General features: G+C 44.1%; 1 long non-coding RNA gene across 1 annotated transcript in view; it reads right to left on the bottom strand.

The window, feature by feature from the left end:
* Positions 1-15,981, bottom strand: part of LOC138667766 (uncharacterized) — a 70,930-nt gene that overhangs the window by 53,893 nt on the left and 1,056 nt on the right. The window contains exon 2 of the long non-coding RNA XR_011318926.1: positions 15,019-15,080. This is a non-coding gene — a long non-coding RNA (uncharacterized lncRNA). The remainder of the gene's footprint in view (positions 1-15,018; positions 15,081-15,981) is intronic.

Below are 15,981 nucleotides of genomic sequence, written 5' to 3'. Positions count from 1 at the left end.
CAGAAGTAGATTAAATATGTTCCTGGGCATGTGTATTTGTGATATTTCACCCATAATCCCCATACAGATCAATAGATATACCCATATTCCTATCAGAAGTAGATTAAATATGTTCCTGGGCATGTGTATTTGTGATATTTCACCCATAATCCCCATACAGATCAATAGATATACCCATATTCCTATCAGAAGTAGATGAAGTATGTTCCTGGGCATGTGTATTTGTGATATTTCACCCATAATCCCCATACAGATCAATAGATATACCCATATTGCTATCAGAAGTAGATTAAATATGTTCCTGGGCATGTGTATTTGTGATATTTCACCCATAATCCCCATACAGATCAATAGATATACCCATATTCCTATCAGAAGTAGATTAAATATGTTCCTGGGCATGTGTATTTGTGATATTTCACCCATAATCCCCATACAGATCAATAGATATACCCATATTCCTATCAGAAGTAGATGAAGTATGTTCCTGGGCATGTGTATTTGTGATATTTCACCCATAATCCCCATACAGATCAATAGATATACCCATATTCCTATCAGAAGTAGATGAAGTATGTTCCTGGGCATGTGTATTTGTGATATTTCACCCATAATCCCCATACAGATCAATAGTTATACCCATATTGCTATCAGAAGTAGATGAAGTATGTTCCTGGGCATGTGTATTTGTGATATTTCACCCATAATCCCCATACAGATCAATAGATATACCCATATTCCTATCAGAAGAAGATGAAGTATGTTCCTGAGCATGTGTATTTGTGATATTTCACCCATAATCCCCATACAGATCAATAGATATACCCATATTCCTATCAGAAGTAGATGAAGTATGTTCCTGGGCATGTGTATTTGTGATATTTCACCCATAATCCCCATACAGATCAATAGATATACCCATATTGCTATCAGAAGTAGATTAAATATGTTCCTGGGCATGTGTATTTGTGATATTTCACCCATAATCCCCATACAGATCAATAGATATACCCATATTCCTATCAGAAGTAGATTAAATATGTTCCTGGGCATGTGTATTTGTGATATTTCACCTATAATCCCCATACAGATCAATAGATATACCCATATTCCTATCAGAAGTAGATGAAGTATGTTCCTGGGCATGTGTATTTGTGATATTTCACCCATAATCCCCATACAGATCAATAGTTATACCCATATTGCTATCAGAAGTAGATGAAGTATGTTCCTGGGCATGTGTATTTGTGATATTTCACCCATAATCCCCATACAGATCAATAGATATACCCATATTCCTATCAGAAGAAGATGAAGTATGTTCCTGAGCATGTGTATTTGTGATATTTCACCCATAATCCCCATACAGATCAATAGTTATACCCATATTGCTATCAGAAGTAGATGAAGTATGTTCCTGGGCATGTGTATTTGTGATATTTCACCCATAATCCCCATACAGATCAATAGATATACCCATATTCCTATCAGAAGTAGATGAAGTATGTTCCTGGGCATGTGTATTTGTGATATTTCACCCATAATCCCCATACAGATCAATAGTTATACCCATATTGCTATCAGAAGTAGATGAAGTATGTTCCTGGGCATGTGTATTTGTGATATTTCACCCATAATCCCCATACAGATCAATAGATATACCCATATTCCTATCAGAAGTAGATGATGTTCCTGGGCATGTGTATTTGTGATATTTCACCCATAATCCCCATACAGATCAATAGATATACCCATATTCCTATCAGAAGTAGATGAAGTATGTTCCTGGGCATGTGTATTTGTGATATTTCACCCATAATCCCCATACAGATCAATAGATATACCCATATTGCTATCAGAAGTAGATTAAATATGTTCCTGGGCATGTGTATTTGTGATATTTCACCCATAATCCCCATACAGATCAATAGATATACCCATATTCCTATCAGAAGTAGATGAAGTATGTTCCTGGGCATGTGTATTTGTGATATTTCACCCATAATCCCCATACAGATCAATAGATATACCCATATTCCTATCAGAAGTAGATGAAGTATGTTCCTGGGCATGTGTATTTGTGATATTTCACCCATAATCCCCATACAGATCAATAGATATACCCATATTCCTATCAGAAGTAGATTAAATATGTTCCTGGGCATGTGTATTTGTGATATTTCACCCATAATCCCCATACAGATCAATAGTTATACCCATATTGCTATCAGAAGTAGATGAAGTATGTTCCTGGGCATGTGTATTTGTGATATTTCACCCATAATCCCCATACAGATCAATAGATATACCCATATTCCTATCAGAAGTAGATGAAGTATGTTCCTGGGCATGTGTATTTGTGATATTTCACCCATAATCCCCATACAGATCAATAGATATACCCATATTCCTATCAGAAGTAGATGAAGTATGTTCCTGGGCATGTGTATTTGTGATATTTCACCCATAATCCCCATACAGATCAATAGATATACCCATATTCCTATCAGAAGTAGATTAAATATGTTCCTGGGCATGTGTATTTGTGATATTTCACCCATAATCCCCATACAGATCAATAGTTATACCCATATTGCTATCAGAAGTAGATGAAGTATGTTCCTGGGCATGTGTATTTGTGATATTTCACCCATAATCCCCATACAGATCAATAGATATACCCATATTCCTATCAGAAGTAGATGAAGTATGTTCCTGAGCATGTGTATTTGTGATATTTCACCCATAATCCCCATACAGATCAATAGATATACCCATATTCCTATCAGAAGTAGATGAAGTATGTTCCTGGGCATGTGTATTTGTGATATTTCACCCATAATCCCCATACAGATCAATAGATATACCCATATTCCTATCAGAAGTAGATTAAATATGTTCCTGGGCATGTGTATTTGTGATATTTCACCCATAATCCCCATACAGATCAATAGTTATACCCATATTGCTATCAGAAGTAGATGAAGTATGTTCCTGGGCATGTGTATTTGTGATATTTCACCCATAATCCCCATACAGATCAATAGATATACCCATATTCCTATCAGAAGTAGATGAAGTATGTTCCTGGGCATGTGTATTTGTGATATTTCACCCATAATCCCCATACAGAACAATAGTTATACCCATATTCCCTTCTTGCTATATTACAAGAAGTCATTTCCTGGGCTGCATTTGTAAAATGTGCTGCCATCTAGTGGTGGAGTCTAGTATTGCAGCACATCATCCCATCATCCCAATATGCAGTTTAGTCCGTCCCTTTAATGGGACTTTCATCACCTGGATGGGATGCTGTTCCTTTTTTGTACTGGGTTATTTTAACTGCATAGAAGGACCAACTCAGTAATAATACCAATAGTTTTGTGATGGAATATCATAAAAGCTCATGTAGGTGTAATGTGTAGGTGTTATAATACTTTTGTCAATATAGTGTATACCAAAGTAGTTTTAATAAATAGTAGAAGATGTGTATATTTTGTAGCAGCGCTAATGTAGGTGCACAGGGTCAGCTGCAAGTATAATCCCACTTCTGATAGTTAAAAGAACGGTACCTGTATTGGAGGTACACGCTGTTTCCGAAGGAGGTGTCCTTCTTAATAGAAATAATGGAGTAATACTTAGCGCCTTTTTTTCTTGGTTGTCTGCTTGTAAAAGAGTCCTGAGCGCACTGTCCCGGCCAGTGACAGGCGCTCGTTCAGTGGAAAGTGTAGCGCTCGTAATGCTTCGCTGTGCTGAGCAGCAGCTTGCAGGACCTGCGTGACGTTCGGGTCACGTGACTCGCTCAGTCACGTGGTGTCTTGTATCTTCCAATTACCGCATAACATTTGGATAATAGGTGTGTATACTAATTACCCTGTTTTTCCACTCTAGTTTGAGTCAACATACATCCTTCTGAACTACCTTTTTCAGCATACAGCGCCAAACAGCCCCCTACATATCCCACAAGTGCATATTATTTTTGAGCGCAGGTATTATATTATATATCTCCTTGCAGTTTTAATAAATAGTTGTCATGAGATGAGCCCCCAATTGTGTTAATGTAAGCAGTGAGCATGGGTAGTAGTTTAGGGGCATGAGAGGGGAATAGCAGGCACCATACTTAATAATGACATGTTTCCAAGGTCTTGAGAGTAAGGAATCATAAGAAGGGGAAGGGGGGACCTCAAGTCTAGTTCAAGGGTAATAATGATATTATATTAAGGGGATTCATTGTTTTAATGCATAGCATAAGGATAGCATTATGTTATGACTGTGACAACACACTCACACGGGTAACATACAAACCAGGAGAGACACAACACCTGCACTCACAGGTCCCTGTTCAGACTGCAAGAGTCCCTGATCGAACCCTTATTTGTACCTGCTTGACAGCCGGGGTTGGTACCCTAAGATTACAAAATGGTGCCCCCTTCAACATCAACTGACCCCAAATGTCCTTAACTGCACCCTCACTATAAACAACGTGTAACACCAAAGCAATACTAGAAATACACATAAATTAGACGATGAGGCATAGGCCTATGAACATGTTCACACAGTCACACAGGAAAGAAAGAGGAAATATGGAGAACCAAAAACAAATGGAAGATGACTAAACCTCCCAGACCCAAAACGTAGAAGGAAAGGCTGCTACGGAAGAAGACACACAAACAGACCGTAGGAAAGGAACCGAGATTACTAAGACAAAACAATCTCTAGCTAAGGAGCCGGAACTTCAAACATCATCACCCTTGAAGTATAGACAGAAAAGAAGGCAGGTGCAAGGTAAGTACGAATAACCCATCCCAATAGGTGATAGAACAGAAGCAAATAGAAACGAAAGAGAAGACAAAAGAACCATCAGCAGTTGGACAGAGATTAGTGATGAGCGAACGTGCTCGGATAATGTCTGGCAGTGCTCGTATATTAATATGTTCGAGTCCTTGCGGCTGCATGATTTACAGCTGTTAGACCGCCTCAAAACATGTGGGGATTGCCTACTAACAGTAATCGACACGTGTTCCGGCTGTCTAACAGCTGGAAACCATGCAGCAGTGGGAACTCAAATATAATATATGAGCACTGACAGATACTCTGATAACACCCTAGCATGCTGGGATAAGCCGTTAACCGAGCACGTCTGCTCATCACTAAGGGTACCGTCACACACTGCCATTTCGATCGCTACGACGGTACGATTCGTGACGTTCCAGCGATATCGTTACGATATCGCTGTGTCTGACACACAGCAGCGATCAGGGATCCTGCTGAGAATCGTACGTCGTAGCAGATCGTTTAGAACTTTCTTTCGTCGCTGGATCTCCCGCTGTCATCGCTAGATCGGTGTGTGTGACACCGATCTAGCGATGCGATCTAGCGATGCGTTCGCTTGTAACCAGGGTAAACATCGGGTAACTAAGTGCAGGGCCGCGCTTAGTAACCCGATGTTTACCCTGGTTACAAGCGTAAAACTAAAAAAAAAACAAACAGCACATACTTACATTCTGGTGTCCGTCAGGTCCCTTGCCGTCTGCTTCCCGCACTGTGACTGCCGGCCGTAAAGTGAAAGCAGAGCACAGCGGTGACGTGTGCTTTCACTTTCACTTTACGGCCGGCAGTCACTGAGTGCGGGAAGCAGACGGCAAGGGACCTGACGGACACCAGAATGTAAGTATGTGCTGTTTGTTTTTTTTACGCTGGTAACCAGGGTAAACATCGGGTTACTAAGCGCGGTCCTGCGCTTAGTAAACCGATGTTTACCCTGGTTACCCGGGGACCTCGGCATCGTTGGTCGCTGGAGAGCTGTCTGTGTGACAGCTCCCCAGTGACCACACTACGATTTACCTACGATCACGGCCAGGTCATATCGCTGGTCGTGATCGTAGGTAAATCGTATAGTGTGACGGTACCCTAAGAGAGACCAAACAGGCTGTGGCTCAGCAGAAGGGAAATCAACCACACAATAAGAGGTTGCCAGATTGAGTCCTGAAAACGATGAATGACACATTAAGTATTGATAAGCTAACATGGCACTGAGGAGTGTAAACATAATCTCTTTTGCTGTGGGAACAAAGGGATAATTATCTGGTGGGAAAATTGGAGCTTGTGGTAAGAGAAGGTAAAAGTCTGATTTATCAAAATGTTAAATTATTTATGCAGTATTTTAATTTCTCCCCCCCCAAAAAAATCGAAATGCCATAATTGCTATTCTTTTAGTTGTCACACTTCCCTCCCTAAGAAATGTTATTTCACGGCTATCAAATGGAGTCGATAAAAACTACAACCTGGGGTGCAAAAAAAGTTCAGAATTTTTTAACCCCTAAAATAATCTTTCGGTACTGCCATAATCATACTGCCAGATCAAGATTTATAGCTCAATAAGAACAAAACTCAAAACACAATGGCGGCATAGCATTTTTTTCACTATTTCGTTATATGATAAAATGAGTGGTGTCAACTGCATTTTGTCCCGCACAGAACAAACCCTTATATAGCTACGTCGATGGAAAAAATAAAGAGAGTTATGGCTCTTCAAAGAAGGGGAGGAAAATAGTCTGGTCATCAAGGGGTTAACAAGTGGGGATTTTCCAGATATTGTTTTTTTAAATGTATAGCTGACATAACTTTTTATGATAAGCACTAGTCAGTCTAGTTTTGCACATTCTTTACATTTTGTAAAACACTTCCTGATTTCTCATAAAACACACAAGTAAATCAAACAAGTAAAATTCACACTGTCACGAGCTGTGATCAGGTTTCATGTCTTCTAAATGATTGCGTCTGGTCCATGGTGAAAATGATGAATTAGAACACTGAGGTGAAACAGGCAAATGAACACCTCCTGGGGTCTTTCACAATCTTCTCCCTTATCTCATGGCTTTTTATGAAGCCACAGACCTTGCTGATTACTTCTGTAAGTTATATCCATGACTGAATCCAGCATTTGATGAGCTATGGAAGTTAACTTCCAGTGTGTTGTTGTCCAATCTCCCCATTCAGTGATATCAAGTGCTTCCTGCAGTATGACTTCCAAACCCTGAAGAGCTGCCAAAGATACTGCACCCCCCAGATGCATCCATGCTAAAGGAGACAAGCAATGCCTGTCATAGGAAAGCCCTAGATACAGCAGAATGAAACCACCAGTCTGGTGGTTTTTCATTTCACCGTTGGAACGGTGTCACTAATGTCTGTTCCCTGTCCCTAGTAAAAAATACTTACCAGCCGCCATCTTCTGCCCTGCCCAGGGCTGCTACAGTCCCATTCCACCATTTTGTGACCGCAACTTCTGACTGACTGGAAGTCACAGTTAAAGGGAATCTGTCACCCCAAAAATGACCTATAAACTAAGGCCACCGCCATCAGGGGCTTATCTACAGTATCCTGTTGAGGGCAGAGCAAAGTACTGCAGTGCGCAGGCGCCGGGAAAGATCAGAGAGGCCCGGCACCTGCGCACTGCAGTACTTTGCTCTGCCCTCAAGAGGGAAGACAAAGTACACCTGTGCCGGAGCCACGGTAGAAAGACAAAAAGAGGACCTCCTCGTATGAAGGTGGAAGGCGCCGGACCCGAACCGCTACGCCCATTGGACCGGACCGCAGCGGGACCGCCTCTGGGTGAGTATAATCTAACTTGTTTTTCTTATCTTTCAGGATACATCGGGGGGCTTATCTACAGCATTACAGAATGCTGTAGATATGCCCCTGATGCCGGTGGCCTTAGTTTATAGGCCATTTTTGGGGTGACAGATTCCCTTTAAATGAAACCCGTCACCAGTTTTTTCATATGTACAGGTGAATATCATCAAAAGTTAATTTATTTCAGTTCTTCAATACAAAAAGTGAAACTCATATATTAGATAGAGTTATTACAAATAGAGTGATCTATTTCAAGTGTTTATTTCTGTTAAAGGGAACCTGTCACTTCCCTCAGGCATTTGTAACTAAAAGAGCCACCTTGCGCAGCACTAATGTTGCATTCTGACAAGGTGGCTCTTTTAGTTATGCTCCCTGCTCATGCTGAAATAAACGCTTAGAAAATGTGCCCCCTCATACCGTGAAATCGTCACGGGGTGGGTCTTTCCCCCTAATCAGACGCAGCACAGCTGTCACTCCGAGCCTGTGCGCGCCAGATGCCGCCCCCTCTTGCTTCATTAGCGTTCCCGGACCAAAAGTCATTATCTCAGTAAATTAGATGACTTTATAATACAAGCTTGAAAAAATGATTTTAACATTCGAAATGTTGGCCTACTGAAATGTATGTTCAGTAAATGCAGTTAAAGGGAACCTGTCACTCCCAAAATCGAAGATGAGCTAAGCCCACCCGCATCAGGGGCTTATCTACAGCATTCTGTAATGCTGTAGATAAGCCCCCAATGTATCCTGAAAGATGAGAAAAAGAGGTTAGATTATATTCATCTGGGGGGCGGTCCGATCCGATGGGTGTTGCGGTCCGGTCCGGGGCCTCCCATCTTTCCCGGCGCCTGCGCACTGCAGTACTTTACTCTGCCCTCAAAAGGGCAGACAAAGTACGCCTGCGCCAGAGCCGCAGCATGAATACAAGAGGACATCTGTTGTGAATTCTGTGGTCAAGCTCCCTCCTGTGGTCATGAGTGGTACTTCGGCTGGTTCTGTCTATGAGCTTCCTCTGGTGGATGTGAGTGGGGCTGCGGCTTCTGAGTTTCCTTCCTCAGGTGACGAGGTTAAGTCGTTAGGTGCTGCTCTATTTAACTCCACCTAGTTCTTTGTTCCTGGCCTCCAGTCAATGTTCCAGTATTGGTCTTGCTTTCTCCTGGATTGTTCTTGTGGCCTGTCTGCCCTGCATAAGTTAAGTTTTGCTTGTGTTACTTTTGGTTGCTATATTTTCTGTCCAGCTTGCTATATTGGTTTTTCTTGCTTGCTGGAAGCTCTGAGACGCAGAGGGAGCACCTCCGTACCGTTAGTCGGTGCGGAGGGTCTTTTTGCCCCTCTGCGTGGTTGTTTGTAGGTTTTTGTGCTGACCGCAAAGCTATCTTTCCTATCCTCGGTCTGTTCAGTAAGTCGGGCCTCACTTTGCTAAATCTATTTCATCTCTGTGTTTGTATTTTCATCTTAACTCACAGTCATTATATGTGGGGGGCTGCCTTTTCCTTTGGGGAATTTCTCTGAGGCAAGGTAGGCTTATTTTTCTATCTTCAGGGCTAGCTAGTTTCTCAGGCTGTGCCGAGTTGCATATGGAGCGTTAGGCGCAATCCACGGCTACCTCTAGTGTGGTATGATAGGATTAGGGATTGCGGTCAGCAGAGTTCCCACGTCTCAGAGCTCGTCCTATGTTAGTAACTATCAGGTCACTTTGTGTGCTCTTAACCACTAGGTCCATTGTGGTTCTGAATCACCTGTTCATAACAGACATCATCGTAAGAAGATTGGAGGCCCTGGACCGGACCACGACACCCATCGGACCGGACCACAGCGGGACCGCCCCTGGGTGAGTATAATCCAACCTCTTTTTCTCATCTTTCAGGATACATCGGGGGCTTATCTACAGTATTACAGAATGCTGTAGATAAGCCCCTGATGCGGGTGGGCTTAGCTCATCTTCGATTTTGGGGGTGACAGGTTGCCTTTAATACTTGGTCGGGGCTCCTTTTGCATCAATTACTGCATCCATGCACTGCTGGGGTCTGGATCGTCCTCTGGAGCGGTCCCTCATGGAACAGCCATGGGCTCTTCCTGCCAGCGACAGAAGGCCTCGGACAGGTCACTCATGCCAAAGTTTCTTCACTTGAGCTTGGTCTTCCAGAATGGCCTGAAGGTGCTGGGAAATAGACTGGAAAGTCGTCTGACCCATATTAACACACTTTTTTCCAGGATGTCAACCAACTCCTTGATCGTCTGTAAGACTACCTCCAGAGACCGGTACACCATTTTTTAATCAGATAGAGCGGGGCATGTCGGAACACCTTATGCCTGAAATCCAGCTCAATGTGATGCAGGCCTGTAATGCTTCTTACGTTCAGGCTATACAGCAGACTTGGTACTTCCAGCAGCCATACGTGGTATTTCTGCCTGTGCCACCACTAACCCGCTTCAGTTTACCAACTTCTGCTGCATACCACTGTACGGCCACCACCATGCCCAGTCCTGCTGCATGCCACTATACCGCCACCACTATGCCGGGTCCTGCTGAACGCCAGTCCAGCACCACCATGCCGAGTCCTGCTCCTGCACGGCCGTCCACCTCCACGACCATGCCAGGTCCAGATCCTGTACGGCTGTCCACCGCCACCATGCCAGGTCCAGATCCTGCACGGCTGTCCACCGCCACCACCATGCCAGGTCCAGACTCTGCACGACTGTCCACCGCCACCACCAGGACGGGGTCCAGATCCTGTATCGCTGTCCACCGCCACCACCAGGCCGGGACCAGATCCTGCACGCCCTGATGACCCCATCACTCCCAAGGAGACACAAAAAAAAGAAGGCAGCCGCCTAAAATGGGACAGAAATCTAAAATGAGTTGTGCCACCGGAACTGTCCAACTACTTCCACCCTCACCTCTCAATGTGTCTCTCATTTCCAATGTGTCTCTCCCGTCCCATGCTTCCATCCTTGACCTTCCAGACCCCACAAATTTAGTAGACCTTTCCCCTGTAACCCCTTCATCGTCCACACCTAGCCAATCCTCCCAGTTCCACACCCCATGTCCATACTATTTCCCCCTCATTCTCTCATAAAAAATATTTTTTGTGTTGTTAAATAAATTTGTGTTGTTTTTCTCCTATCACTGCTTGTTCTTTGTCTCTTTTGCCGCCGGCAACACACACGTCGCCATCTACAGTGTTTTTGCCACCTCATAGCTCCATAACACTGCTGCCCCTCTTCTTTATTTGCTTTACACTGCAGCTTTGCTTCTTGTGTCTGCCATGGAGCTATGAGGTAACTAAAACACAGAGAACTGAAAATCCTCCAAAAATATATATTAACTAGATATTGAACCCGTTCTACGCCCGGGTGGCGAGCATTTATATTGGTATATGGTCTCCATCATGGTATGTGCTGCTCCATCCTGCGTTCCCATGCTGTCATGTGCTGCTCCATCCTGTGTCCCCATCCTGTCATGAGCTGCTCCATCCTGCGCCCCATCCTGTCATGTGCTGCTTCATCCTGCGTCCCCATCCTGTGTCCCCATCCCGTCATGTGCTGCACCCATCCTGCGCCCCCATTCTGTCATGCGCTGCTCCCATCTTGCGCCCCCATTCTGACATGTGCTGCACCCATCCTGCGCCTCCATTCTGACATGTGCTGCACCCATCCTGCACCTCCATTCTGTCATTTGCTGCTCCCATCCTGCGCCACCATCCTGTCATGTGCTGCTCCCATCCTGCGCCCCCATCCTGTCATGTGCTGCTCCCATCCTGCGCCCCCATTCTATCATGTGCTGCTTCCATCCTGCACCCCCGTTCTGTCATGTGCTGCTTCCATCCTGCGCCCCCGTTCTGTCATGTGCTGCTGCCATCCTGCACCCCATGTTCTGTCATGTGCTGCCCTATTCTGTCATGTGCTGCTCCCATCCTGCGCCCCCGTTCTTTAATTTGCTGCTCCCATCCATATGCCCCATACGCTTCTCCATAAAGGTTTATGGCCCCCATAAGATGCTCCATAGTATATGCCCCGTACACTGCTCCATAAAGGTTTATGGCCCCCATAAGATGCTCCATAGTATATGCCCCGTACACTGCTCCATAAAGGTTTATGGCCCCCATAAGATGCTCCATATTATATGCCCCATACACTGCTCCATAAAGGTTTATGGCCCCCATAAGATGCTCCATATTATATGCCCCATACACTGCTCCATAAAGGTTTATGGCCCCCATAAGATGCTCCATAGTATATGCCCCCGTACACTGCTCCATTATGGTTGATGGCCCCATAAGATGCTCTATAGTATATGCCCCGTACACTGCTCCATAAAGGTTTATGGCCCCCATAAGATGCTCCATACTATATGCCCCGTATGCTGCTCCATAAAGGTTTATGGCCCCCATAAGATGCTCCATACTATATGCCCTGTATGCTGCTCCATAAAGGTTTATGGCCCCCATAAGATGCTCCATAGTATTATATGCCCCATATGCTGCTGCGATATATTAAAAAAAATACCTAACCTATCGTCGCTGGGCGCCGAGTGCTGGTGGGTCTGAGCAGGCGGGGACACCGGCGCGCTGTGGGGGTCAGGTGCCAGAGTCGCCGCTAGCTCAGGCCCCCCGACACTTGCTATAGTCACCTGTCCCGTTCCAGCGCTGTGTGCCGCTCTCTTCCGGGTCCTCTGGCTGTGACTGTTCAGTCAGAGGGCGGCACGCATTAAGCGCGTCATCGTGCCCTCTGAACTGTGAATGTTACAGGCAGAGGACCCGGAAGAGAGCGGCACGCAGCGTTGGAACGGGGGACAATGCTCACCTGCCCAGGTGTCAGCACTAGTGCACTCAGGATGCTGGGTTTTCTGCATCCTGAGTGCACTAGTTCTGACACACGGGCAGGTGAGTAAAGATATGAGGTGGATTAATTCCATCATCTGTTCAGTCTGCATTAATCTTTTGGACTATAGAAATGCTGACTGAAGAGAAATCCCTGAAACTCTCTTGGGACATCCTCGTGTACTCAAAATATTTCTCCGGGTTTTCACGGAGCTCACTGAATAAGGAGTGGTAGACTCCACGGCTCTGTCGGAGTTCAACAATGGGGTGTTGCCAAAATCTCCAAAGCCATCTTCTCTGTCTCTTTTCCGTTCTTGCTCACAAGCTAATGCAAAGGCAAGAAACAAGTTGACATCCAAACCCAGATTCCGATAGAAACTGCCCATGCGAAGATCCATCTTGACGCTGGATACAGGAGCAAAATCTGAGGATTGAATCAGTACAAGGGTCTATATATAGAAATCCCATGAGACACACCCATTTGGCGTGGCTTGTGTCAAGGAAATTCTCCTGGATAATCTTTTTCCTATTGAACGCATGCGCATAAAAACCGCAAACGCATGCAAAAACGCTTGCAAACGCATTCAAACGCAGCTTTTTTTCTCATCATGCATAAGCGGATGCGGCTAAAATACACTGCGTTCTTGCATGCGTTTGCGGGCCATATGCTGCGGACTCAACCACAAATGTGAAGCGAGCCTATGAGAGACTCGTTCTGCTGGGTCGCCCAACCAAGACTAGAGTGATCAAGCTAGTCACAACTAGCAGAATAGCAAAAGACAACGGGGCGGCACTGAGAACAGAAGACGGCGATTGGTAAGTATTTACCTATGGGCAGGGAACATACATTAGTGACACCACCAGTAGTGAAATGAAAAAATCCCCAAAACATTGGAACGTTGGTTTAAGAACAACTCACACATATATCCTACATGGTCCTGCACTGTCAAGTACCCCCTTGTAAAACGAAGAAGAATCTGTCCTCTCTGCTAACTTGTCCGTTTTAGTAAATACTAGTATTTCTTCATGAAGTAACTATTCTGGAGCATCATTTTTCCCTAGTGATTTGCATTGGGCTGTTCCTCTGTAATTCCTCCAGGAAATATATGTATAAATCGACAACTGGGTAATACGAGCTGTAGCTGCATTAAAATGTGGCAGTCACATTGAGTTTTTTTCCGCTAAAAAAAAAAACGCATGGCTGCTGGAAGTTGTGTAGTTTTACACTTTTTAATAAAGATTTATGAATCTACCAAAATTCAAGTTGCTTGTAAATCAAATGTGCTTTATTATACTCTGAGGCATAATGATTTTTTTCATAAGAAACCAGTATACTCACCTCTTCTAGGCCGTCTTTCTTCAGTGCTCTTCAGCGTTCACAATGCCCTTTGGCTCACGTGAGGTCTAGTGAAGATGGAAGACCAGATTTTAAGGCGGTAGTCACAAAAATCCAGGCAGCGAGCTGGGGGATTTTTTTTTATGTTTTACTAGCTTTAAATTGAACCAAGCAAAATGGCAAATGTCTGGCCATGGTTTTACTGGATTTTTTATTTTTTCGTGAAATTTGATGTGAAACTGATTTTTTTAAATCAATTCATTCATTTCAAATGTACAATATTTGCTGATGCTATCAGACTCTGTAGAGACACTCCCCTTTGATAAGAGGAAAGGTGACACCCAGTTGTCAATTTACTCATAGAGTACCTAGAGGAATAACAGAGGAAGAGCACAACACAGATTTGATAAGATGACCCAGAAATGTTATTTCATTGGGAATAAAATGGTAAAACAGACATGTCATGAGTGCTTAGATCAGTGTTCCCAAACTCCGGTCCTCAAGAGCCACTAACAGGTCATGTTTTCAGGATTTCCTTAGTATTGCGCAGGTGATTGAATGCTTGCCTGTCCAGGTGATGCAATTATCACCTCGGCAATACTAAGGAAATCCTGAAAACATGACCTGTTGGTGGCTCTTGAGGACCGGAGTTGGGGAACACTGGCTTAGATAATAGCAGCTGTACGTCCTGACTCCTCTTAGATTCCCACAGGATAGGTGTGAATTGTATATACATATGTATGTCGGGCTGAGCGTGCACATGTCCAAGTGGGGAAAGAGGCATGAGCCGCTACCAGACACCACCGTCTGTGAGAACAAAGGCTCTGCCACCTGGGAAAAGTAGAGTCACCTTTATACGCCGCACATTGCTGACCGACGTGGGTTCGCCCAACATTCATCTAATGTGTATGGGCACCTTTTTAGGCACCAATAAGCAGCACGACATCTGCACTGGAGAAGTCGGACCTCTCAGTGCAATATGAGATAACATTCTGATCTGACACTTTGAATGCATAAATCCTATTGGCTGCATACAATAAGGCTTATCTCACCATCTAAGGACAGTTTACATCCGATTTTCTAGAACATGTTCTGCATTTTTCATGGATAGTACCCATTATTGTCTATGGGGATGTTCAGATGTCTGTTAGTCTTTTTTTGCAGACCACTACTAGGTCAACCCTTTCTCATTCCCCACCCTCATTCCCCACTAAAAAGGCTTATACTCACCACCTGTGCGGGCGCCGTTCCTGCAGCGTTGGCACGCGTGCTCCCGGAGTCCAGTCAGCGAACTAAACATGAAGAGGAAGCAAACAAAACCCAAGATGCATAAGGAACAAGAGACACATACTTTGGAAAGAATCCCTTTTGCAATATCAGACTACCAAGCTGCTACAGTATTATAGCAATCTGAATTTTCTCCAAGCGGGGAACTCTCGCCATTATTCTGCATAAAAGCAAGGAATCTTCATTCCACAATGGCAAGTATGCACTTGTTGGCTTCTCTTTATATACAGTAGACTAGCGCCTCCTGGCACCTCCCATAATCAACATTTCTACCTGCAGGCAGGCAGACAGAAGCACATTCAGCCTAATAGGTTTCCATTTTGAAACACATAGAGTGGCCATCTTCTAATGCCATCATCTTCTCCTCCACCCTGAACCAGCAGCGGCGATCAAACCAAAGAGGGCATTGTCATCTTTGGACCACTGGAACATAAGAGGAGATCACATCTGTAACTTTAGGCAATCTGTACTTTGTGGCTGAGTTGGTGTGGTTCCTACTACATTGCTAAAAAAAATAAAGGAAGCACTAAAATCCCACATCCTAGATATCATTGAAATATTCCAGTTGTAAATATTTATGCATTACATAGTGGAATGTGTTGAGAACAATAAAACCAAAAATTATCAACGTAAATTACAACTAATATCCCACGGAGGTCTGGAGTTGGAATGATGCTCAAAATCAAAGTGGAAAATGAAGTTACAGCCTGATCCAACTTCAGCGGAAATGCCTCAAGACAAGGAAATGATGCTCAGTAGTGATGAGTGTTGTGTACTCGTTGCTCGGGTGACCTCCGAGTATTTGCTAGTGTTCGGAGATTTAGTTTTCATCGCCTCAGCTGAATGATTTACAGCTATGAGCCAGCTTGATTACATGTGAGGATTCCCTAGCAACCAAGCAACCCC

This window comes from Ranitomeya imitator, chromosome 2 (genome assembly GCF_032444005.1).
Source record: "Ranitomeya imitator isolate aRanImi1 chromosome 2, aRanImi1.pri, whole genome shotgun sequence".
Taxonomy (NCBI): Eukaryota; Metazoa; Chordata; class Amphibia; order Anura; family Dendrobatidae; genus Ranitomeya; species Ranitomeya imitator.
Note: the sequence above shows the minus strand (reverse complement) of the source record. Positions and strands in the feature narration are given on the sequence as shown.